Genomic DNA, 26973 nt, shown 5'->3' with positions numbered 1-26973 from the left:
CCATTGATGTGGTTTAAGGCTCATTAGCAGTTTTCAGGGTCACATTGTGATTTCCTATGCCCTGCATTATCCTCCTCTACAGTTAGAGCTTGATAATTATTTTTTCCTCACAAGCTTTCTTTATTTTAATGTTACTAACAGTTTTTTATTTGTGGGCAAGAATTAAGGTCAATGTAGTAGTTTCTCTCATTGCTTTCTGAATCTGCCCAGAAAAGTATTTAAGCAAAGTATTTAAGGTGATTATTTTGGGGATGTTTCCTTTTACACAATGAAAAGCAGAGCTAATAATAAGGAAACCTATGTCAATTAATTAAAAACAATTAAAAACTTAATTATCACTTAACTTTGTGGGGCAGTTTAGAAGTGGTTAGGAGAACTGTGATCTATGGTCAAATGCCTAGTCCTGATCTAGACTCCCATTCTCACTACGTATATAACCTTGTAACCATATGCTACAAGTTATGTAACTTCTCTGTGCCTCGGTTTTCTCATTTATACAAATGATAAAGGTTGTGAGGATTCTGTGCATTTTTGCAAAAGATGGTAATATAAAGATGGGCAAACGCATGGTTTCTATTTTTCAAAGTGCAGAATATAGTTGGGGAGTGTGAAGAAGTGAGTGAATGAATATGTAGGTGTGTTCAGTCAGTCATGTCTGACTCTTTGCAGCTCCGTGAACTGTCTCCCACCAGGCTTCTCCTTCCATGGAATTTTCCAGGTAAGAATACTGGAGCAGGTTGCCATTTCTTATTCCAGGAGATCTTCCCAATCCAGGCATCAAACCAGCTTCTTACATGTCCTGTGTCGGTAAGCGGGTTCTTTAACATTAGCCCCACCTGAGAAGCCAGGTGTGAATGTGTGTGTATTAATATATTTAAGTAAAGAGTAATACAATATAGTTTAACCAAGATATGTCCCTGCTTGTGTAAATACTTTTGTTTACTGATTCTACTAAACCAATTCAATCAACTTTTCCTTTTATTGAATAAGTTGTCAAATTATTGCTATAATTATCAGTTTTATCCCATCAAATATTGGTTTGATAAAAGTTTCTATTGTGTAATATTTTAATAAAATTGGTATAATTTTAAAAATCCAGGCAACTAATATTATTTAATTCATTTATTCTACTTTTTCCTTCCTTATGGGTTGGATTTGTCAAAAAAAAAAGTTCTAAGACATATGTAAAAATGCATAAAAACACTTATTTTGTTTTTTTTTCAGATTTTGTGATGCCCTAGAATGACCAGTGATAGGTTCCTAATCAGTGGCATTCTGTACAGAAACTTAACCCACAGTTCCAGTGTGTAATGCCCATGAGTCAGATAATTGATATGCATTTTGCTATAGCAATCTCTGTTATTTTCAGGAAGAAAGACATATATTGTAAGCAGAAGGCCTGGATTAGAAGGCTCACTTTTCTTATTATAAGATAAGGATAGTTATAATGACTACCAAAGAAAGATAATTATGCAGGTGAAGTAAGAAGACGTGCAGAATAATGTTAGGTTTTCTTTCTCTTCTGTGGATATTGCAAAGCCTGTTCAAGTGCATGCTTAAATGTCAATAAGAGCAATATGATTTCAATAAATGCCAGTTTCTAAGGAAACTTCTAGTATTATGTGTTCTATAGAGAATAAGATTGCTTTTATTTGCACTTCCAATCAAAATCTCCATTAATTTGACTGATTTGAGGGGATTGTGAGTGCAATTTAATTACATCAGATTTTTATAAATCTTAACTTAGGTATGACTGAGACTAAAAATAGTTGCATTTTTAAAAGAGGTACAAGATATCTCTCTTTCTCCCTTCTCTCAAGGGCTTAACGTATTTGAGTAGATAAAAGAATCAGAAAGGATCTCTGATGATTAAGGCAGAGGGATGTTCAAAGGCATACGGATTTTGAGATGCAACTAATTGTCAGAAGTACCATTAGGTGCAGAAATAATATCCCTATATCTGTCAATATCATATTTGAACTCTCATGTGCCAGTTTTATTATTTCATCTCACTTATAAGGTTTGTAACTATTTACTTCAAGCACTTTGCATGTTTTTTCATGGTGTCAATAATGATGATAGTGATTGAACTTTGTCATGATATCTCATAGGTATAATTATTGGTTAAAAGATAAGAAGAGCAAAGAAATTACACATTGTTTGTGAGTGTGTTATGGTAGGGTTGTCTTTTAATAATCTCTGGTCCCTTTTTTCTTTTAAACAGCAATTAACTAACATCCTATTTAAGCATCATAATCTTGAATGTCAGTGTCATTGTGCATTACGATCTGTTTGGCTTTGCAATTCTTAAAAGCTATTCATTTTTCTCTGGAGTTAAATTTTACCAGTTCCTTCCCTGCAGTGATGGTCTCAGATCTTCAAAATGTCATAATGATTTTTTACCTTTGTTATCTAATTATCTGACCAGGGTTATTACCACTGTAGAAACATGTCCTTCCACTAGATACAGACTTTGCTGCTGCTGCTAAGTCACTTCAGTCGTGTCCAAATCTGTGCGACCCCATAGATGGCAGCCCACCAGGCTCCCCTGTCCTTGGGATTCTCCGGGCAAGAACACTAGAGTGGGTTGCCATTTCCTTCTCCAATGCATGAAAGTGAAAAGTGAAAGTGAAGTCGCTCAGTCGTGTCCAACTCTTAGTGACCCCATGGAGTGCAGACCACCAGGCTCCTTTGTCCATGGGATTTTCCAGGCAAGAGTACTGGAGTGGGGTGCCATTGCTTTTTCTGAGATATAGACTTTAGCATGGTGTCTATGAAAGAGATTATATATACTATTTCCCCAGGGACACATCAAGTTAATATCTGATATCCTGGGTAATTACTAAAGATGTGTGCTTTCATTTCCATAATAACCCATTTTAGATTAGTAATTATGTGGACCTTCTATAATATAAAGGTGTGCTGTGCTGTGCTTGGTCATGTCTGACTCTTTGTGACCCCATCCATGCTCTGTAGCCCGCCAGGCTCCTCTATCCATGGGGATTCTTTGGGCAAAAATACTGGAGTTAGTTGCATGCCCTCCTCCAGGGGATCTTCCCAACCCAGGGATCGAATCCAGGTCTCCTGCATTGCAGGCAGATTCTTTACTGTCTGAGTCACCAGGGAAGCCCATAATACAAAAGGTAACTCCTGCATTTTTTTGCCAAATTTATATATTCAAGATCATATTTTGTTACATTCATAGGGTTATTTGTACTTTGCTGATCATGCAAACTGAGTTTAGGCTTTGAAAGTATGGTTTCAATAGTAACAGATAATTTTGTTAACATGTGTTAGATGCTCAGTGAGTAATAGAGGAATTAAATTCTCTCACTTGAACATCAAATGTCGTTAGTACTCTGGTCTACACCAAGACCAGGAAGGAGTCCAGGATGTTAATTCTTTTGACAAGTATTGGCTAAGTACAGTGTATGTGCCAACCTACCATCAGCCAGAAGAAGATAGCAGTAAAGCAAAGTCCCATGTTCTCATGAAATTTTTGTTCTTGAGATCCTTTATAGGGTAATAATATAAGTTGTGTTGATGAGATTCTACTCTCCTATACAAATCACTTGGATAAAAAGAAGTCTGTTTTTAAACCCAGTCTGTTCTTAGTAAGACGGCTGCACAATATAGGCTAACTTGATACAGTGAATTCCTACTGGGCATATTCTTCTTTCTTTTACTCAATAGTTTACCTGACACCTTAGGGCCTCCTGAAGTTGATGGTGCCAGTTGCCTGTGATTTTTATATTATAATTTAATAAAGAAGAGGCACAGAAAATCAAATTCCTACTAGTCTTGATATCTTCCGTGTTGTAACCAACATGTAAAGGTACATGGCTAATTTATTACTTCATTTGTCTTTGAAAATTTTCCTCTTCCCTTACTGAGAAAGAGAGGCTATTGTCATTTTCTACCAAATGTATATAATTCATTTTTTAAATTGCATCCTGGAGCTTTTCAAATGATTTCTGTTTGGAGAAAGCAAGTTCTCTTGTTTGGTTCTTCATAAAGCCCATGAATATTTAAAAATTTTTATTGACTTACATTATGGGCATAAAAGAAATAATCGGCAATTTATATGACAACAATACTTATTCAAAATGAGAACAATCATATAATAAAATCAGAGCTATTTAGTGTTTGAAATAGACTTAAGATGATCTAGTTTAATTCCCTTATTTTTCAAATGGGCATAAGAAATATGGCCAGGAAATGATATTTGACTTGCCCAAGTTCACAGAATAGTCTGCAGTAGACTCATAAAAAATAACTAATTTTTTTGGTTGTTTTGCTTTTTTAAAAAATTCTGATTTTAACAGTAATATATTTTTTGCTTAAATATATATTTCTTATTATAAAAGTAAAATTATAAACTTGAAAAATTCAAGAAGGATTTGGAAAAAATGTCTCGTTAAATTATTGCATGCAAGTTACTGTGGTTACAAAACTATTTAAAAATATATATATACATCTTTTGAATAATGAAGTTCCTCCTTATAAATGGTTTTATAAATTTTTTTAAATGCTAAAAGATGCATGATATTATGTGGTATCATGGAACGGATGTACATTTGGACTAAAAATAAAGGAAGAAGTAGCTCATAAGATAGATGTAGGAAAACCCTGGATTTTGAATTACAAATTATAATGAGATGATACAGGATAAAAGTAGAAGTTAATATAACTACATCAATGTATTTGCTGAGAAGGAAATGGCAACCTACTCCAGTATTCTTGTCTGGAAACTTTCCATGGACAGAGGAACCTGATGGGCTACATACAATCCCTGGGGTTGTAAAGAGTTGGACACGACTTAGTGACTGAGCATGCATGGACGCAATGTGTTCGATAAAAATATTTATTTTGTGGCAAATTTGTTGGAGGTATATCAGAGTAATAATGCGATTACAGATGTGGACACTGTATTTCTGGACAGTGTCTCTTCTCTCCACATGCATTTTGAATGATACATATTCTCTTAAATCTGGTCTTTCTTACTTTTATATCACCTCCCTTTCAACCAACTCCTTCCTTCTAGCACTCAGAAATCCCCAATTTTCACCCATCATAGACAAACAAACAGTAACAACCATCTCCCATAAACCTGTTTCCTTTTACTCCCTCATTCTTCGATACTATTGCTGGATAGCAGGTCAGGAGAGCAGAGAAACTAGCTAACTTGGGACAAATAGTGTGACTTCTCTGCAGCCGGGAAGAGTTAATCACTTAATGTTTTATAAAACCTGACATAATCTTTTTAAAGATAGCTTTATTGAATGATTTGTGATGTCTCTTTCATCTCTAAAATTAGATGAAGTTAAGGGAGAAGAGAGGCAATAGCCCATAGAAGCTACTTATTCATAGTATGTAATTTATAGCCATGATTTCATTTGCACTGATTTATTCTGAGATTCAAAATAAACCTGTCCACTCTCAGGTTTCTAATGGTACAAGCAAAATAATGGAGTCAAATTATTTTAAATGAAGATCAAGAAAATACTCTATTTTTTAAAATGAAATAAACTCTGTGTGCCTTGGAAAAAGAACACTGAACTTGAAGTCTGTTGGACTTGAAGTTAACCCAAAATTCTCTGTAGGAGAACAGGAATCAAAACATCTCAGTTCTGTTGCTGGCTATGCTACTAACCGTTTGTGTGACATTAGAAAACAATAGCATATCCATTTATACAATGATGCACATGAGACCGGGTGAGGTCTTTCACCATCACTTTTCCTTTTTAGAAATGAAATCCTTTCTTCAAGTGAAATTCAGTTAGAAACTCAAAATATAGAACAGATGAAACTGCACCCCTGTGGTTGGACTAGAGGTGGGACCTTAGAGCCATAACCTTTCATCTCTCTTACACTTCATGTGGTGCTCAGGGTGTGCTGGTAAAGTTTCAGAACTCCATGAGGCTGAAGCCACTGGAGCAGGTAATCTTTTAGGCTCCTTAGGTTTTGAAATCAGACTGACAATATGTTTTCATTTTTGTTTTTGCGTTCGTCAGCTGCTAATAAATAAATATAAATAAAATATCCACTAGATGGCAGTAGATCAAATCTTTGTTTTAATCATTTCAGTTGACAATCTTCAGTCCAGTATTTAAGTACATATTTGGATTACTTACAAAGCTTTCAAGATAATTCCATCTTATCATAGTTTATATTTTGAAATTCTTCTTCAGCCTCTCAATTTATTTTCACTTCATGTCCTATTTTCAGGACAGTGTGGAATTATTGGTTAGTCCAAACAGTCTTTATGACTTGCTCTGGTCTTGGGAACTTTAATTGCATAATATTCAAATAAATAAGCATACATGATCATTTAAATTTATTCATAATACAATTAGCATAGTAGGCTGCATTATTCTGTGTATTAATGTTTCAAGGAGGAGATGATGTCAGGTCACACTAAGTGATGGGAGTTCATGATAAGGGTAACCAGGCAAGTGAGGTTAGCCCAGGAAGGAAGCTGCTAGATGCTTCCAGCATTCAAAGTCCTGCAGCCTCATGGAAGAATAAAACAATGACTGCCTCCTGCAGGGTTCAGATGGTTTTCTAGGACCCAAAAGTTCTGAGATGGTTGGATAGCATCACTGACTCAATGGACATGAATTTGAGCCAACTCCCGGAGACAGTTCCTGGTGTGCTGCAGTCCATGGGGTTACAAAAAGTCAGACAAAACTTAGCAACTGAACAACAATAACAGTTCTTTTAAGTGCATGTCAACACTGAGCCCCCTAAAAGTTGCTACCTGCTCCTTATTTTTGGCCTCATTTATTTAGACTCCTCATGAGAGAAACTGGGTGAATTTGTTGTCATTTTGCATAGTGAAGAAGTTGAAAGTTGTCCTGGTGGCCCAGCCCACATCACAAATCTAAACCTAAGTCAGCCTAGAAACCCTAACATGCACCATTACAATCCTCCAGCTCAGCTTTAGCTAGCTCACCTTACCATACAAAGTCAGACCAGCTAGCCTTTTAAGGAAATTCTCAGCCTCCCAACTAAGCATTCCTTGTTTCTTTGTTGTCTCTTCTATAACTCTATAAAACCTGTAAAACTTGCTTTTGCTCCAAATCCCTTAGGAACAGGGCTTTTCTGAGGCAGTGTACTTCCCCAATCCATGGATTGTTTTCCCTTGAATAAAGGACATTAAGTTTCTTACTCCATTCTTTTTATTTTGTCATTTTACAATAGAGCACCCTTTATAAGCAGTATTTAAGTTTTCTTAAAGCTATTTGGATTACACTGAGGACAGTTTTGTCCATAAAATGGTCAAGGTAAAAGATGAAAGTTTTGGCCTATTTTCTAGGCAAAATTGCTAATAGCTCCCTATTTTATTCCCAGGATGGTTCCAATTAGGGTGATAAATTTCATTATTACCTGTATACATAGTCTTCTTTGCCTTGACCTAGTTCCTGCCCTTCAGGCCAGGGTAACATGGCCAAGACTTGGATGATGTGAAAAGCATTGCCTGAAGCTACTTACTTAGTTAGCAGTGTGGGCCGCAGGCATTTTAAGTTGTCTGGGCTCCCAATTGTGAAGTCCTTAGAATAAAAAGAGAATTTAAACAAGCAATTTAACTTTAAATTCATGTTTCTACTTCATTAGCTCAATTTTATCTGCTAGATACAGTCTTTTCTAATGCATTATGAAAACTCGAATATGATTTTCATCAATAAGGAAAATTATAAAGCTAGCAAAGAATTTAAGTGGTTTGCCTGTATTACATTATAAATACCAGAGAAAATTCTAAAATGAGAGCCTTAAAGATGGAAATTCACCATCTCTTCCGCATAAATGATAGATTAAGTCTTTTAATTATTACTCAATAATAATTCACATTACCACTGCATGTATGGAAAGCAGTTATCTTTCCATCTAAGTCATTACCCAAAATTCTCTAATAATCATATCTTTAGATCTTTAAATACTTTCCCCTCACATTAGTCCTCTGTCATTTTAATTGAATGGATTTAATGTAGCAAATCATGCATTGCAAAATCTATTTTTTTTCCCTCAGAACAGGTTTATCATGAACAAACCCTAAGGGACTGTTTGGAATGTTTCACCCAAAGAGATTGAAGGGTATTCTTTGTCAAAATGTAAAGAGTCATTTTTTCCCTCCCCCCCGGGATGATCTTTTTGTTTATTTACATGTAGAACATGGAAAGATAGGTTAAATAACTAGAGACATGTTGTTTAGAATTACTTCAGGAATCCTTGTTTTCTAGCTATCAGAGATGGCTCCTAAAGACATTTGTGCACAGTTTTTTCTCTGAAAATTATTATTTCATTTGTGGTATCTTGGACATCATCATGCCAAGTTGAAGGGCAGTGAACATAACATTCTCACAAATGTTACTGTATTACTTTTAGTAGATACAGTATAGAAATAGCTACTTGTTTAGTGTAAAATCTCCTATGTCTTTCTGAAAGATTCACTTCTGTTCACTAGAAAATACTGTTTCTTTTTCCTCTTCTTGAGTACAAAGAAAGATTAAGTTCCCTAACCCCTTAGAGGTTAGGTGGCACAATGTGACTAGTTCTGGCCAACGAAATGTGATCAGAAGTCATCAATCCCTTCTGAAAGAGCTCTGAGGAGTCACATGCCCCCTCTCCTTGTTCTTCCCATCATAGTGGCGGTGGGAACACGTACTGAGATAGCAGAGCCCCAGGGTAGAAACAGCCTGGATTTCCAAGACTGATTTCAAAGGAGCTAACTGAAGTGAAGTTGAACTGAAAGATGCTCAGTCGTGTCCTACTCTTTGTAACCCCATGGACTGTATATATTCTCCAGGCCAGAATACTGGAATGGGTAGCCTTTCCCTTCCCACGGGATCTTCCCAACCCAGGGATTGAACTGCATTGCAGGCATATTCTTTCCCAGCTGAGCCACAAAGGAAGCCCTCAAAGGAGCTAAGTGGAACTGAAATAGAGTGAAGTAAAATATTCTAAATACTGAAAAAAATAATTCTATGTCATAATTTCAGATTTGTTATCATAGTGCAACCTGAACTTTTTTGACTAACACAGGCATTGTATGGTTTGCAATTTAATTTTTTTTTTTTTTTTTACTTGGTTAGTCTTTGCCATAACTGAGATTCTTTCAAGTAAAAATTAAGACAGATCATTATTTCAAAGTAATAAAAACATGAAATTAGACTTTTGGAAAAGACTCTGATGCTGGGAAGGATTGGGGGCAGGAGGAGAAGGGGACGACAGAGGATGAGATGGCTGGATGGCATCACTGACTCGATGGATGTGAGTCTGAGTGAACTCCAGGAGTTGGTGAGGGACAGGGAGGCCTGGCGTGCTGCAATTCATGGGGTCGCAAAGAGTCGGACACGACTGAGCGACTGATCTGATCTGATCTGATAAACAATTTTTAATTTAACTAAAATACAGAAAATTTCCCAGAATCTGTAGGATTATTTTACCCACCACATACAATCTGTAAGAAAAATTCTTATAAGAAAGGAAGGAAAAGTCTATACTATTCCATAGTTTGTGGTCTAAAAGATCAATTTATAATTGTATAAATAAAGAAATTATGATTATATAATTAATGAATAAATTATAATTTTGGCTTTTATTTTTAAAACAGTGTGAAACTAGCAAAATGTTTCTAAGACACATGAACTGTTTTAGCAAAAGAACACATAAGAGTTTACCTCATAGATACACAACTGTGTCCTGCTTTGCTTGGGATGGTCGCAGTTAATGTGCATTGTCTGGTCATTCATAATACTGTCCTTTTCATTCAGGGATAGTGCTGAATTAGATGATACATTGTGTTATGTGTTCAAGGGGCCAGACTCTACAGTGACAGTTTGGAAAACATGGATGTGGTACTGCTAAGTGGTTTTCGTTCTTAGTTCTGTGGAATATATCATTGCACCAAAGTAACCTTATATGGGGTTGTTAGATGTCTAGACTAGCCCACAAAAGGTTTTTAAATTCATAACTGAGTTAAACCATAGTGATTAGTAAATGTAAAATAAAATGTTTTAGGTTTTTGTGGATTGGTTCAGGTTTCTAATCATTGTGTATATAAAACATGGCATTAAATGAAAAATGTGGTCTAGTTTCCAATAACTAACTTACCAAGGAGTTTAGAATATAGCTATTTTTTTTCATTTTGGCATAAACAGTAGATTTTATATGCAACTTTAATTATTAGTAGTATTAATATTTTATTGTTTATTGTAGAAAAATTTGAAGATACCAAAAGTAAGTAACGGTCTATTAAACCACCATGCTGCTATTACCCCAGTCCAAATAACCACCAGCTAATGGCCAGTTCTCTCCTATCCCTACTCCCATCAAACTTCTTTCTCCTACATTATTTTGAAGTAAATCCAGGCATCCTATCATTTTATCTTACAAATTTCAACATTTATCTCCAAATGATAAGTATTCTTTAATAAATGTAATATTTATGGTTTTCATATAATAGTATATGTTTGACAAATGTTTATCAGAATAGGTTTAGGTTGAATAGTAACATGTCACCATTTAGCTACATTAAATTGATACTATCTCTTGGACTAACATTCTCCCCGTTTCACCTTTATCAGAACAAATTACCTGTAAGCATTCCAAAAGTAAACTCTAAATTTCCCTTTAGACAATTTAGAAGTATATGTACACACTCCAATCCAGAGATCAAGGAGCTGTGAAGATGTGTTCTGCAGCTGTCTCCCTTTGAAGTTCTCTGTTCTGACACTTCAGATAACAGTATAACTCAGGTTTCCAGGGAACTGAGCAGTCTACCCTTCAAAGAAGAGGTGAATACCTTAGCTTGACAGGTTAACTTCAAGAAAGGTAATCCTAATAAATAGAACTTACAGAGTAAATGTTAAAAGGACTGAAAAATACCTTTTACTGGCCTATTTACCGAGACTAGGAAGCAGCAGCATGTTATAAACAAATCTTATTTTCTTTGTGCTAAAATCCTCCCAACATAATCTTTTAATGTACTTTGCAGGATTTGTAGGAAAGGGAAATTATTGCCTTTCTGTTTCTTATTTCAGAATGTCATTAAGCCATATCTCTGATTTGTTTAAAAAGAAAAAGCCAAAGCAAGTTTTTTTTCCTTTACCAAATATGTAATTTGAAGAAGAAAGAAGGGAATTTATTTGGTATAGATTATATTTTTAGAGAAATTTGGCTGGCTGCAACAGATTGTTTGTATATTGTACCAGTTTCCTTGACTCATATATATGCTTGTGTTTAGATGTAAATGATATAAAATGATTAGGAAGATAGAAGTTGTGTTGCTTATTTGGGGGGTTAGAAATAGGGTTCGTCTTAACTGGATTACTAGTTTTCCTTTCTTCCTCTCTCGTATCAATGGCATGTGGACAGCATTTAACTGAAAACATTTGGTTTAGATTCCAATGCAGATGTAAGCAGCATATTAAAGGGAATGGTCCTGTTTCTACTATTTATTAGCCATGTAACCAAGGTCAGACCTTGATTTCCTAGTCATATAATGATAGTAATAACATTTTTAAATCTATAAAAGTATTTTAAGTATTAAATAGGAGAGGTCTTTTTAAGAAGTCTATTTTTGTATTTCTGTATAAAGGAATACTAAAATTTTAAGGGTACAATTTGTTGTGTTGATAAACCCATATCCACTGTGCTGCATCGGAAGCCCGTACATTCATGTCACAAACCTCATAATCATGATAGAGAACATTTCCTTCACCTACAAAAGTTTTCTTATGGCCCCTCATAGTCAGTCCGCTTCACTCACCTTCAGCTTCTGTCAACCACTGATTTGCCTTCTGTCCTTCCAGATTTGCGTTTTCTGAAACTTCATGTAAATGGAATCATGTGGTATGTGGTCATTCATGTCTGGCATTTTTTACTCAGTGTAATGCTTTTGTTGTACACTTTGTTAAGGGTATCAATGGTCCTTTCTTATTTATTGCTAAGTAGTATTCTGTATTAAATAAATATACCACTACTTGATAGACATTTGGATTGTTTCCAGTTTTGGACATTTAGGAATAAAACTTGTGTGAATATTCACCTACAGATCTTTATGTGGACCTAGTTTTTATTTACTATAGATAAATGCACAGAAATGAATTTCTGGGTTGTTTGGTAAGTCCATATAAATCTAGCATGCTAGGCATCAGCATTACGTGTACCAAGAACTTCTGGGTATCCAAGCTGAGTTTAGAGAAGACAGAGGAACCAGAATCAAATTGCCAATATTCACTGGATCATAGAGAAAGCAAGGGAATTCCAGAAAAACATCTACCTCTGTTTCATCGACTACACTAAAACCTTTGACTGTTCGGATCATAACACACTGTGAAAAGCTCTTAAAGGGATGGGAGTAACCAGACCATCTTACCTGTCTCCTAAGAAACCTGTATGAAGGTCAAAAAGCAGCAGTTAGAACCCTGTATGGAACAACTGATTGGTTCCAGATTGAGAAAGGAATATGACAGGGCTTTCTGCTGTCAGCCTGTTTACTTAACCTATATGCTGAGCACATAATGAGAAATGCTGGGATGGATGAGTTACAAGCTGGAATCAAGATAGGCAGGAGAAACATCAACAACCTCAGATATGTGGATGATACCACTCTAATGGCAGAAAGAGAAGAGGAACTTAAACGCCTCTTGATGGGGTTGAAGGAGGAGAGTGAAAGAGCCAGCTAAAGACTAAATGTTAAAAAAACTAAAGATCATATATAAAAAAGATCAATTTTTCAATCATATATAAAAAGATCAATATATTAAAAAAAACTAAGATCATGGCATCTGATCCCATTACTGCATGGCATATAGAAGGGGAAAAGGTGGAAGTACTGACAGAGTTCCTCTTCTTGGGCTCTGAGATCACTGCAGGTGGTCACTGCAGCCATGAAATCAGAAAACATTTGCTTCTTAGGAGGAAAGTGATGACAAACCTATACAGTGTGTTGAAAAGCAGAGATATTACTCTGCTGACAAAAATCTGTATAGTCAAGGCTATGGTCTTCCGGGGTCACATACGGTTGTGGGAGCTGGACTGTAAAGAAGCCAGAATGCCAAAGAATTGATACCTTCAAACTGTGGAGAAGTCCCTTGAACAGCACAGAGACCAAACCAGTCAGTCTTAAGGGAAATCAACCTTGAATACTCAGTGGAAGGACTGATGCTGAAGCTGAAGCTCCAGTATTTTGGTCACCGGTTGCAAACAGCTGACTCATTGAAAAAGTCCTGATTCTGGGAAAGATTGAGGGCAGAAGGAGAAGGGGGCATCAGAGGATGAGATGGCTGGACGGCATCACTAATGCCATGGACATAAAATTCGTTCGGAGATTGTGAGGAACAGGGAAGCCTGATGTGCTGCATTCCGTGGGGTCACAAAGAGTCGTACACGACTATGCTCCTGAACAATAAACAACATGGTAAGTTCATCACTTCTTAAGTAACTTAAAAGCATTTCTTCTTTAAAGTGGTTATACCATTGGCAATCCTTCCAATAATGAATATATCCATTGCTCCAAATTCTCACTTACACTTGATATTATCAGACATTTAAAAAATTTTAGCCTTTCAAGTGTATGTATAGTTCTGTATCATTATAGTTTTAATTGCATTACACCAAAGAACTAATATTTTTAGCACATTTCCTTGTGTTTATTGTCCACTTATCTTATTTTGTTATGTGCCTGTTAAAATCTGTTGCCCATTTTTTATTACATCTTTTTTTTCTGTTGTAATTTAAGAGTTCTTTAAATATACATGGTATAAATCCTTTATCATGCATGTCTGCAAATGTTGCTTTGTATTTGAGGTCTGTCTTTTATTTCCTTTAAGTGTTTTTTTGTAGAATAAAAGATTTTCATGTAGATGAAGTCCAATTAAAGAATTTGTATTATATAGCTTGTCTTCTGTTGCATTGTGAAGATTCTTTGCCTAACCCAATATCAGACTTCTGGTGGCTCAATGGTAAAGGATCCTCTTGCCAATGCAGGAGACATAGGAAATGTAGTTTCAATCCCTGGGTCAGGAAAAGCCCCTGGAGTAGGAAATGAAAACCTGCTCCATTATTCTTGCCTGGGAAATCCCATGGACAGAGGGGCCTGGTAGGCTTCTGTCCCTGGGGTTGTAAAGAGTCAGACATGACTGAGCACACATATACACGCACACATACTTAAACATGAATCTCCAGAGTATAGAACTAGAAGTAGGTTATAAATTCATCTTCACCTTTATTAGCTGTTGTCAGAATACATACAAAATGTTTGCACAAATCTATGCTCTCAACAGTGGTAAATAAATCTTTCTTTTCCCTCACAGCCTTACCAATAATCAGAGAAATATTTGTATTTTGGCCAAATTTTGATATGTTTGAAAAGTTAACATATTGTTTAATTACTCTTTCTTGATTGGTAGTGAAAGAAAGCATATTTCTATAAAATTTTCTTTGGCACATTGTCTGTTTACAACTTGTTTAAGTGCTTGCTAATATTTTGAGGTTTTTCATCTATGATCAAAAAGCTCATTGATCTATTTATGTATATATGTTCACTTATATACAATTGTCTTTGGTTTTCATATCAGATAATTTTGGCATCATGAGTTAAAAAGTTTTCTTAACTCCTCTATTTCCTGGGAGAGTTTATATAAAACTGGTATTACTTCTTCTTTAAATAAGAATTTATTGGGAGAATTTACCAATGATGTCCTCTAGGCATGGAACTTTCTTTGTGAGAAGGATTTTAATTGTAACTTCAATTTCTTTAACAGCTATAAGGCTATCCAGTTACCTATTCCTTGTTGAGGAAGCTTTGGTTGTTCATATTTTTCAAGGAATTATTCCATTTCATCCAAGATATTCATAAGTGTCTCAATAAATTCCTGTTCTTCAATTTTGTGGGTCAAGTAATTGTTGAGAATTTTTTTATCTTCACTATTGGGTTTATCTTTTGGTTTTATTTTTTTATTTGTTGTCCTAGGGTTTATCATACGCATCTTTAGCTTACAACAACACACTTTCAAATAACATTATATTGTATACCAGTTTATGTGCATAGTTAGAATCTTAAAACAATACACTTCTATTCCTCAACTTTATACTTTGTATTACTTGTGTTGAACATTTTATTTTTCCATGTGTTATAAACAACACAATGGACTTTTAAAAGCACTGAATTGCTTTTTATAGTAACTAAAATTAATTAAAATATAAAATATATTTACCCACTTGATTGCCAATTGCAGTGCCCTTCATTCCTTTTGCTGTTACAGATTTTGTGACATGATTATCTGTCTCTTTAAAGATCATTCTATGACATTTCTTGCAGTGTAGTTAACTGATAATTCACTTCCTTGATGGTTGTTTCATTGAAAAAGTCTTAATTTTACTTCAGTTTTGAAGGTATCTTTCCTGGGTAATGAATTACAAATTAACAATTTCTTTTTCTCATTCAGTACTTTAAATATTTCTGTAAATTGTATTTAAGTAATTTTGGGAGAGAAATATATAATTTCTATGGCCTATATGCAGGAAGCAACAGTTAAACTGGACATGGAACAACAGACTGGTTCCAAATAGGAAAAGGAGTACGTCAAGGCTGTATATTGTCACCCTGCTTATTTAACTTGTACACAGAGTACATCATGAGAAACGCTGGGCTGGAGGAAGCACAAGCTGGAATCAAGATTGCTGGGACAAATATCAATAACCTCAGATATGCAGATGACACCACCCTTATGGCAGAAAGTGAAGAGGAACTCAAAAGCCTCTTGATGAAAATGAAAGAGGAGAGTGAAAAAGTTGGCTTAAAGCTCAACATTCAGAAAGTGGAGATCATGGCATCTGGTCCCATCACTTCATGGGAAATAGATGGGAAAACAGTGGAAACAGTGGCTGACTTTATTTTTTTGGGCTCCAAAATCACTGCAGATGGTGATTGCAGCCATGGAATTAAAAGACACTTACTCCTTGGAAGGAAAGTTATGACCAACCTAGATAGTATATTGAAAAGCCAGAGACATTACTTTGCCAACAAAGGTCCATCTAGTCAAGGCTATGGTTTTTCCAGTGGTCATGTATGGATGTGAGAGTTGGACCATGAAGAAAGCTGAGCGCTGAAGAATTGATGCTTTTGAACTGTGGTGTTGGAGAAGACTCTTGAGAGTCCCTTGGACTGCAAGGAGATGCAACCAGTCCATTCTAAAGGAGATCAGTCCTGGGTGTTCATCGGAAGGACTGATGCTGAAGCTGAAACTCCAGTACTTTGGCCACCTCATGTGAAGAGTTGACTCATTGGAAAAGACCCTGATGCTGGGAGGGATTGGGGGCAGGAGGAGAAGGGGACGACAGAGGATGAGATGGCTGGATGGCATCACTGACTCGATGGACGTCAGTCTCAGTGAACTCTGGGAGTTGGTGATGGACAGGGAGGCCTGGCATGCTGCGATTCATGGGGTCACAAAATGTCGGACACGACTGAGTGACTGAACTGAATTGAACTGAGGGCTTCCCTGGTAGCTCAGTTGGTAAGGAATCTGAATGCAATGCAAGAGACCCCAGTTCGATTCCTGGGTGGGGAAGATCTGCTAGAGAAGGGACAGGCTACTCACTCAAGTATTATTCGGCTTTGCTTGTGGCACATCTGGTAAAGAATCTACCCTTAATGCGGGAGACCTGGGTTCGATCCCCAGGTTGGGAAGATCCTCTGGAGAAGGGAAAACAACTCACTCCAGTACTCTGGCCTAGAGAATTCCATGGACTTACAAAGAGTCAGACATGACTGAGCGACTTTCGCTTCACTTTATCTTTGTTCCTCAATGTGTAAAGTGGCTGATTTTAAGTTTTTCATTTTATCAATGATTTTTAGCAATTTGATTTGGTTATACTGATCTTATTTGTATTCACTTTTATTCTTCTTGGGATTTGTTGAGCATTTTGAATCTGTAGCTTGATAAATATGATCACATTTAGAAAAGTTTTGGCCTTTGTTTCTTTAACAAATGTTGTCTAGTCCCTCTATCTCTTATCCTTCTGAACTCCAATTAAATGTAAGACAGAAAATATATTTTCTTAGAGGCCACCTCTCTGTTCATTTATTTGTTTTTCAGGCATTTTCCTCTCTGTGTTTCATTTTGTATGGTTTCTATTACTATGTCCTCGATTTCATTGTTTTTTTTTCCCCTTTCTTCTGCAATGTATAATCTGCTGTTAATCACACCAGTTTATTTTTATTTCAGATGTAGTATTTTGCATCTTTAGATTCCCATTCATGTTTTTTTTATATCTTCCAGCTTTGTTATTATAAGTCATATTTTCTTTATCTTCTTGACCATATGGAATACAATTGACCCTTAGACATCATGTGTTTCAATTGTGCAGATCAACTTGTACACAGATTTGTTTTTCATAAATGCATACTACAGTACTACCTGTTTTGTGGTTGATTGAATCCACAGATAGGAAACCACAGATACAGAGGGCTGTCTGTAAAGTTATGAGAGGATTTTCAACTAGACTGGTGGATTGATGTCCCTATCTTCTGCATTGGTCAAGGGTCAGATATATATTTCTAAAGCTATTATAAATTGTTCCCAAATCCTTGTTACGTATGGTCTGTTTCTATTCTTTTCATAGTCATAGTTTTCTGCTTTTTTACATGGTTGGCAATTTTTTATTGGGTGTTGTATTAGTCTACTCAGGCTTCCATAATAAAATATAATAAATTGAGACGTTAAACAGTAGAAATTATTTTCTCACAGTTCTGGAAACTGAAAGTCCTGCTTCAAGATCCAGCAAGGTCCTTGTGATGAGAGCTCTCTTCCTAGCTTGCAGACAACCATCTTTTTCCTGTTTGTTCTTCACATGGTGTCTTTGTGTATAGACAGAGAGAGTGCTTTTGTGTCTCTTCTGTTTAAAGGTCACTGATCCTATTGCATCAAGGTCCCACTTTCATGAGTTCACTTAATCATAATTATCTCCATAAAGACCCCATAACCCAAATATGCCTTGGATGTTGGAACTTCAACAAGTGAATTTTGAGAGGACTCAATTCAGTGCATAGCATCTGTTAAATATTGTTCTTTTTATGTTTGTGACTTGATTTTGTTATAGTTCTTTAAAGTGTAAATTTTTATTTTTCATAGAACTAAGTTTTACTTAGAATCAATTGAACCCTATCTAGGTATGCTTTTAAGGTGTGTTATATAATTTCTGGACCAATATGTGTCACCACTGAAGTGACATTATTATGAGGACTCTACCTGGTTCATGTGTATTTTAAGGAATTTTTCACTCTGACTGTGGGAGCATAATTTATTTCCAGTCATCTGTGAGCTCTAAAAACTGTCTGCCTAATCCTTTGTAGTGGTACTTTTTCCATCCTCTCGTAGTTTCCCCTCATACACCCATAAGTAAGTACTTAGCCAAAGACTTAAGGGAATCCCCTCTACACAGCTCCAGATCTCTGTATGTAACTCTGTCTACAAATTCTAGTCTCTGTGATCTCTTCGGTTTCAATTCTGGGCTCTATTTTGATCGACATTCTTTATTCCATGGCCTGGAACCACCTCCAAGCAGTAAGCTGCAACAACCTTAGATCTCACTTTGAATGTTTCCCTTCTTTCATGTATCACACTCATATTACTGGTTGTTCAGCACATGAAAATTATTGTATTGTATGTGTTTTTGCTGGCTTTCTAGTTGTTTAATTTGGGATGGCAAATTAAGTTCTTTTTACCTTTGGCAGAAACAAAAGACCTCCAAAGTGTTTTTAAACTGTAGATTTCTGGACTATTATCCATATTATACTTGGAAAATGATGCCTTATAATTGGTACAACCCCATAACCAGGGCTTCTGTTTCTATATTTCTTCCCTCCAATCTGTATCTATGTGTCTGTAAAAATGGTTTTTCTAAAGTGCAAGTAAGGCCATGCTTCATTTCTGCTTAAAACCTTTCAAAGATTCCATCATTTTGCAATACATACAAATATTGAAGCATTACATTATACACATGAAACTAACATAGTGATATATCAATTAACTGGATAATTATTTAAAATAGTTTTTTTGTTTTTTTTTTTTTAAGAATACTGTCAGTAATGACTGCTATAATCTAAGAACCATGGATCTCCCTACTTCCTGGACCACATAAGCCTGAGATTCTTATATGATCTCATATCATTGAAGGTGTTTGGGGAAAGCCTTAAAAGTGGTTTAATACTGAACTTGCCACCAACAGCTGTTGTGGTTGATCTGGAGTTAACATTATTATATTTTTTTGCTGATATCATAGAATAATTCATACCTGGTAAACCTACCTGAAAAATTTTTAAAGGCAAATGAATTTTTTACCTTCTTCAGAATAGCAGATTCTTGATAAATAATAATTAAATGAACAAATGGCAAGTTCTATTTTAATAATAATAGAAGTGACGATGACACTGTGTGCTGCGTGCTAAGTTACTTCAGTCATGTCTGACTCTGTGTGATCCTATGAACTGCGGTCTGCCAGGCTCTTCTATCCATGGGATTCTCCAGGCGAGAATATTGGACTGGGTTGCCATGCCCTCCTCCAGGGGATCTTCCTGACTCAGGGATAGAACTCATGTCTCTTATGTCTAACCTGCATGGCAGGCTGGTTCTTTACCACTAGCACCACCTAGGAAGCCCAACTATGACACTAATTGTGACTTTAATTATTATTAATTAGTGGCTTTCCAGGTGGCACTACTGGTAAAGAACCCCACTGCCAATGCAGGAGATTCAAGAGACGTGGGTTCAATCCCTGGGTCTGGAGGACCCCCTGGAGTAGGAAATGTCAACCCACTCCAGTATTCCTGCCTAAACAATCCCATGGACAGAGGAGCCTGGCAAGCTACAGGTCACGAAGAGTTGGACACGACTGAAATGAAGCAAACAATGACACTAGTAACTAAAATTTACTGAGTGCTTACTCTACACTAAGCTCTGGACTCTGAGTTTATGAAAGAACCTCATTTGGGTCTCACGACAAGCCTTATTGGAGGCGTGACATTTATCCCCATTTTAAGGAAAGGAAACTCAGTCTTAGAAACACTGTCTTGCCAAGGTCACACAACTAGTCAGAGGATTAACCTAAACAATTTGTGTCTAGAATCAACAGTTGTAATCACTAATTTAGAGGATCTTTATTTTAGCCCATGAACAAATCAGTTTACTAATCATATTGGCTACATCACTTGGAACAGAGTATTTGATTATTTAATATAATTGGTATTTTTAAAATCAGATCTCTATTCTTTATAATTATTATAGTGATCAGCCTGCTTGGTAGTTTTCCAGTCATGACCCCTATCATCTCAAATTTTGAAATGCATAGTCTCAGATAGAAAGAATTGGGACATAACTTTTAGGCCCAGTGTTTAGAAAGATCAATTTCTCTAAGACTCTTCTTTTTCCCATTTAATAAGGCTTGTATCTCTTTGGATCATTTTTCCAGAGGCAACATAAAAGGAAAAAACTGTGGGTTTTGACTAGTATTTTTTTGATTCTTAATGCTATTGTCTGTAGTGAGGACACAATAACTGAAAACAGCTGTGCTTATTCATATTTTCGTTGTTTCTTTCTAACCCTCTTGGGAACTACATTTCTCATGTACGGATTTTTCTGTGATAGAAAGAGATATGGCAAAACTATAGTTATCATGGGATGGAAGGATAAATATTGTCTACTGTGATGCAAAATAGGTCACTTCTGACAGAGTTGAAAAGAATTCCTTTGCTCTGCTTATTTCATAGCTGATAATACTACTATATGCCCATAATAAGAGGATGTTTACTGTGGGTGATCTTGATTATGGCCTCTCCTAAAAAAGTTGGGTGAGATGGTTGGATGGCATCACTGACTCAATGGACATGATTTAGAGCAAACCCCGAGATGCTGAAGGACAGGGAAACCTCACGTGCTGCAGTCCTTGGGGTTGCAAAGAGTCAGAACTGACTGAGTGACTGAACAACAACAAAAAAGTTGGGAGGTGTAAGGATGCTTCCTTTTTCACTGAATATCTTCCTGCTTTCCTCCCTCCTTTCCTTCTTAGGGGATGTGTGAATGTATGTGGGGATGTGTCTGTGTCAGTTTCAACATGTATCTCTTTAATATAATCCTTTCAATCAACTTCCCTATTGTATCTGGAATTCATCCACCTTTTTCCATGTCTTCTGTCTCTACTAATTTCAGACCGATAGAGAACCTCTTCATTGGTGCTTCCACTTCTGCTTTTGATTCTGTATCCAAGCAATGTTTCACACTTGTTATAATTTTCCTTTATATTTTAGCTATTGTTTAATATTTTAATATATATTATTATATTTATATAATATATTATATATTTTATAAATTATTTTAAATAAAAATTTTATAAATATAACTTTTTATAATTTTATATAATAATATATTTTATTATATTATGTTTATGTAAAAATAGCTATTTCAGTGACTGAGTTTTACATATTAGACATTTTAATGTACACTATAAGATATAGGGAAACAAGCTACATTTAAAAATATATATGTGCTTCTTCATTTACAATAGAACATCACATTTCTTCTGCCTCTAGGTAGACATATATTTTCATTTATTAGATGAGATTCAACGTTTTAAAAAATCCATTAAGCAGTAACTGAATGCCTAAAAGATTTAGGTGTTAATAAAAGATGTTTGGAAATCTGAAGAAATAGGGATCTAAGCTGGACAGGTAGAGTTTATTAAATTTGAGAACATACTCCAGTAGGTTTTAAAGTAGATTCATCATGGTAGTTGATAAAACATCCAGTATCTGTAGTTGGATGTTGCATATAAGTAAATTATTTAACTTATATGCAGAGTACATCATGTGAAATGCCTGGATGAAGCACAAGCTGGAATCAAGATTGCGAAGAGGAACTGAAGAGCATCTCAATGAAAGTGAAAAAGGAGAGTGGAAAAGCTGGCTTAAAACATAACATTAAAAAAACTAAGATCATGGCATCTGGTCCCATCACTTCATGGCAAATAGATGGGGAAAAAATGGAAACAGTGACAGACTTTATTTTCTTGGGATCCTGTGCATGGTAACTGCAGCCATGAAATTAAAAGATGCTTGCTCCTTGGAAGAAAAGCTATGACCAACCTAGACAGCATATTAAAAAGCAGAGACATTACTTTGCTGACAAAGGTCTGTTTTGTCAAAGCTATGGTTTTTCTAGTACTCATGTATGGATGTGAGAGTTGGACCATAAAGAAAGCTGAGCACCAAAAGAATTGATACTTTTGAACTGTGGTGTTGTAGAAGACTCTTGAGAGTCCCTTTGACTGCAAGGAGACCAAACCAGTCAATCCTAAAGGAAATCAGTCCTGAATATTCATTGGAAGGGCTGATGCTGAAGCGCTAATACTTTGGCCACCTGATGCTAAGAACTGACTCACTGGAAAAGACTATGGTGCTGGGCAAGATTGAAGGCAGGAGGAGAAGTGGATGACAGAGGATGAGATGGTTGGATGGCAACACTGACGCGATGGACATGAGTTTGAGCAAACTCTGGGAGTTGGCGATGGACGGGGAAGCCTGATGTGCTGCAGTCCATGGGGTTACAAAGGGTTGGACACGTCTGAGAGACTGAACTGAACTGATCAAACTGAACTGATTGGTGTGGGATAGCATAGATGAACCTCCTTCCTAGAACATTTGAGCTAGCTATTAAACTTTATAGATTGCAGTGCTGGATGTAATTTATGTTAGCCTCAAGCACTAAATAAATGATTTCACATATTAACTATTTGGTGGCCCTAATACAATCCAGCTTTATACCAGGACTTGAATGAAGGCAGAGGTTCATTAGTCTTCAGAGAAACCAGCACATAGCAGATAAGAGCATTTTCCTGAAGTCATGTATTATTTGCATTTTCCCCCTTCATTGCACAGCTCCAATAGCTGTGCTCTGGAAGCACAGATTTGGTTTGAGGTTTTGAGAAACGTCTTGTACCAGATATTGGAAGGGAACTTTGTGAATCAGAGGTTCAGTGGACTTCTGAAAACGTTTAATTTCACTGAGTGCCTCAGTATCAGGCTTGTGATGACGAGGTTTCTTCACCCCTCCAGTAGAGGGCGCACTCTGGTGAGTCGCTTCAAGATCATTTAAATGGAAAACAGGGTTATTTCTTAGTGATTCCCCCCTCCTTTAAAAAAAATTAGTGCTTTTTATAATTTAAAAAAATGGAGAGGAAAACAGACTTAAAAAGTAATAATGGCTGCAGTCCAGTTCTTACATTTAGTTGTTCAACCCTTGAAATCATAGGGCATGGATAACTTCTGCTTCTTACAATCATGGAATTTTAAAATAATTGTGAAATTCTGAAAGAATTCTTTAAAAAGTTGTTTTTGAAAAATTTCCTATGTAAATTGAAAAGAAATTATAGCATTCTTTTTCATTTGTTTGCCCAGCCTTTAAACCTGTATATCACAATGATAGTTTTAGTCTTTCTTCTTAGGAAAGCTGAGGGATGATAATTTTTTTCCAGTCACACTCCTTTTATTTATGACCCTCTCTTGGGTTAGATTGTATTGCTAATGCTATCTTTGGAAACATGTAGAAGTCTTGGCCACTTAGTGGCCAAGATGAGCTTGGGTGAAGTCATTTAGAGAAAGGGCAAGGCAACTCATAACCTGAAGGGAAAAAAAAGCTTGAAACCTCAAGTATTTCTGTTTGAAGCTATGCTAGACTTTATCACTGTAGCCAGTGGCTTCAGTAAGTAGTATTGGGCAGTTTTGAGCAAATGTCATTGTAGAAGACATCCATATTTTTCCTGTATTTGCCATTTCACCTTCTTGTCTTTGAAGTTCCCCATTCTACTTCTCTGGTATTCACACTGGCATCTTGGTAAAGCATAGTCTGGCTCTCTATGTGGCCTCTGTTAATCCAGTGGTGAGTGTCAACCAGTGGTGAGCATCTTACCCAATTAAGATCCCTCTCCTCCATTTTGAAATTGGGATTGTGGATCAGCTTAGTTATTTCTGAGTGCCTGGGTTGGAGCATGTAAAACTGAGGAGCTGTCAAAAGTTATAGTGTCTTCTTCTTCCTTTTCTATCAGTTTTATTAAGATCTAATTGACCTATAGCATTGCATGAGTTTAAGGTATACAGCACAATGTTTTGAAATTACCCCTATAAGTTAGTGAACAGCCATTACTTCATATAAATATGAAAATAAAGAACTAGAATTTTTTTTCCCTTGTGATGAGAACTTTGCTGGATCATGTAGTAGTACTATTCTTAATTTTTTGAGGAATCTCTATACTGTTCTCCATAATGGCTGCACCAATTTATAATCAGTCCCACCAACAGTGCACAAGGGTTCCCTTCTCTCCACATCTTCCCCAACACTTGTTATTGGTTGTTTTTTTATTAACAGACATTCTTACAGGTGTGAGGTGATATCTCACTGTTGATTTGATTAGCATTTCCCTGATGTTTAGTGATACTGAACATCTTTTAATGTGCCTGTTGGCCATCTGTATGTCTTCTTCAGAGAAATGTCTATTCAGATTCTCTGCTTATTCTTTAATTATTTGTTTTATTTTGGCTTTATGATGTATAATTAAATGAATTCTTTGTATAAAGCTATGGTTTCTTATAGAGGGCTGGGGACAAATAAGTCATTCTTCAGCAAAAAGGAGCATAGAGCAGATGAGTAGAAAGGAGAAGAAATGAACAGTATTAAAAATTCAGAAAAAAATAATGAGTCCCTGGTTTTGATGGAGGTAATGTAGTAAATAATACATGATCTTGAATCCAGCAGTAGGAGATGTGGTTTTCCCTCTGTAATGACTATGATCTTGTCAGTTTATAAATCTTAGTGGCTAGCACATTATGTCAGTGATGATGTGGTTCTGGGGCTGACAACTATACCAGAAGCTTCCCAATCAGCCAGGCAACCTCCCACTGTAGAAGCAGCATTGGTTTTCACCATGACCTAATTCTGAACTGTGGCTTTCGGAGTTCTTCCTGCAAGTTCAACCAATAGTGTCTTTTTTTTCCCCCAGCCCTCCCTCTGTAACACACTGTAATAAATCATTTGAGGCTCAACATTCAAAGTATGGATTCCATTCCCTTCATCTGAACCCATAACAAATGCAATAAGTAAAGAACATTACTTTTGCATTGCAAGCACTTGTGTTAGGAGATACTATAATTGTATTCATTCATGTGTGCTTGAGAGTCATTGGTAAACAGACAAAAAACATGCTCTCGTGGAATTGATGTGTTAGTGAAATGAGAAAAAAATAATAAACAGGAAAATCATGTTCGAAGGTGATAGGAGCTAAGAAAAAAAGAATTGGAGAGGCCGTTCATAGCATTAAATAGGGTGACCAGGATGTGTGCTATTTGAGTGAAGACCTGAATAAAGTGTCTATTTTTTTTAAACGTTGTTTTATAACACAGGATGAAACTAATTTCTCCTTGCTGCTTTACTTATAATGAGGCTTTAAATATAACATTAAAGAAAAAAAATTTTTCCCCCAGCATCTTTGTCAAGTGTCTTCATTCATCTTTTTCCAGAAGATAACTGGTATATAGGCTATAATACAAGACTTTTCCCCAAATTGACCTGCATAGACTATCAGGTGGTATGATTTTCCTCTTTTATACATCATTCAGATCCAGTGATTGACAAGTGGTTTGAAACTGAATAAGAACTTACACATAGGCAACTAAGTTAGAGTGTAGAAGGAAAGTTTTAAATTGTAGTGAGCAAAACATTAACAAAAAAGATTTTCCACAGGGAAAGGGTTGCAAGAAACCTCAGAATGCACAGATCTCTTCTGTAACAGCAAGGATAGTTCCAATTTGCCAAAATGTCCCCAAATGAACAAATGTTCCTTTGTGACCTGTTCTGGCCACTCTAGCTTAACTTTTTACTAGGTATTTTTTCCCCTTTGTCACACATCACATTATTGATCCATCAGTTCAGTTCAGTGGCTCAGTCGTGTCTGACTCTTTGTGACATCATGGACTGCAACACGCCAGGCTTCCCTGCCCATCACCAATCCCGAGTTTGCTCAAACTCACGTCCATTGAGTCGGTGATGCCATCTACCATCTCATCCTCTGTCATCCCCTTCTCCTTCCACCTTCAATCTTTCCCAGCATCAGGGTCTTTTCCAATGAGTCAGTTCTTTGCATCAGGTGGCCAAAGTATTGGAGCTTCAGCTTCAGCATCAGTCCTTCCATTGAATATTCAGGACTGATTTCCCTTAGGATGGACTGGTTGAATCTCCTTGCTGTCCAAGGGACTCTCAAGAGTCTTCTCCAATACCACAGTTCAAAAGCGTCAATTCTTTCAGTGCTCAGCTTTTTTAACGGTTCAACTGTGCATCCATACATAACTACTGGAAAAACCATAGCTTTGACTAGACAGGCCTTTGTTGGCAAAGTAATGTCTATGCTTTTTAATATGCTATCTAGGTTGGTCATAATTTTTGTTCCAAAGAGCAAGCGTCTTTTAATTTCATGGCTACAGTCACCATCTGCAGCGGTTTTGGAGCCCAAGAAAATAAAGTCTCTCACTGTTTCTACTGTTTCCCTATCTATTTGCCATGAAGTGATGGGGCCAGATGCATGATCTTCATTATTTGAATGCTGAGTTTTAAGCCAACTTTTTCACTCTCCTCTTTCATTTTCATCAACAGGCTTTTTAGTACTTCTTTGGTTTCTGCCATAAGGGTAGTGTCTTCTGTGTATCTGAGGTTATTGATAGTTCTCCTGGCAATCTTGAATCTAGTTTGTGCTTCATCCAGCCTGGCATTTTGCATGATGTACTCTGCATATAAGTTAAATAAGCAGGATGACAAGATACAGCCTTGACATACTCCTTTCCCAAATTGGAACCAGTCTGTTGTTCCATGTCTGGTTGTAACTGTTGCTTCTTGACTTGCAAACAGATTTCTCAAGAGGCAGGTCAGG

At 36.3% G+C, this 26973-nt stretch overlaps 1 long non-coding RNA gene across 1 annotated transcript in view; it reads left to right on the top strand.

Moving 5' to 3' along the window:
- Positions 1-26973, top strand: part of LOC113895402 — a 675663-nt gene that overhangs the window by 84710 nt on the left and 563980 nt on the right. The window lies entirely within an intron of this gene.

Source organism: Bos indicus x Bos taurus, chromosome 1, assembly GCF_003369695.1.
Source record: "Bos indicus x Bos taurus breed Angus x Brahman F1 hybrid chromosome 1, Bos_hybrid_MaternalHap_v2.0, whole genome shotgun sequence".
In the NCBI taxonomy this organism is placed as follows: domain Eukaryota; kingdom Metazoa; phylum Chordata; class Mammalia; order Artiodactyla; family Bovidae; genus Bos; species Bos indicus x Bos taurus.
This window is presented reverse-complemented; position numbering and strand designations above follow the sequence as displayed.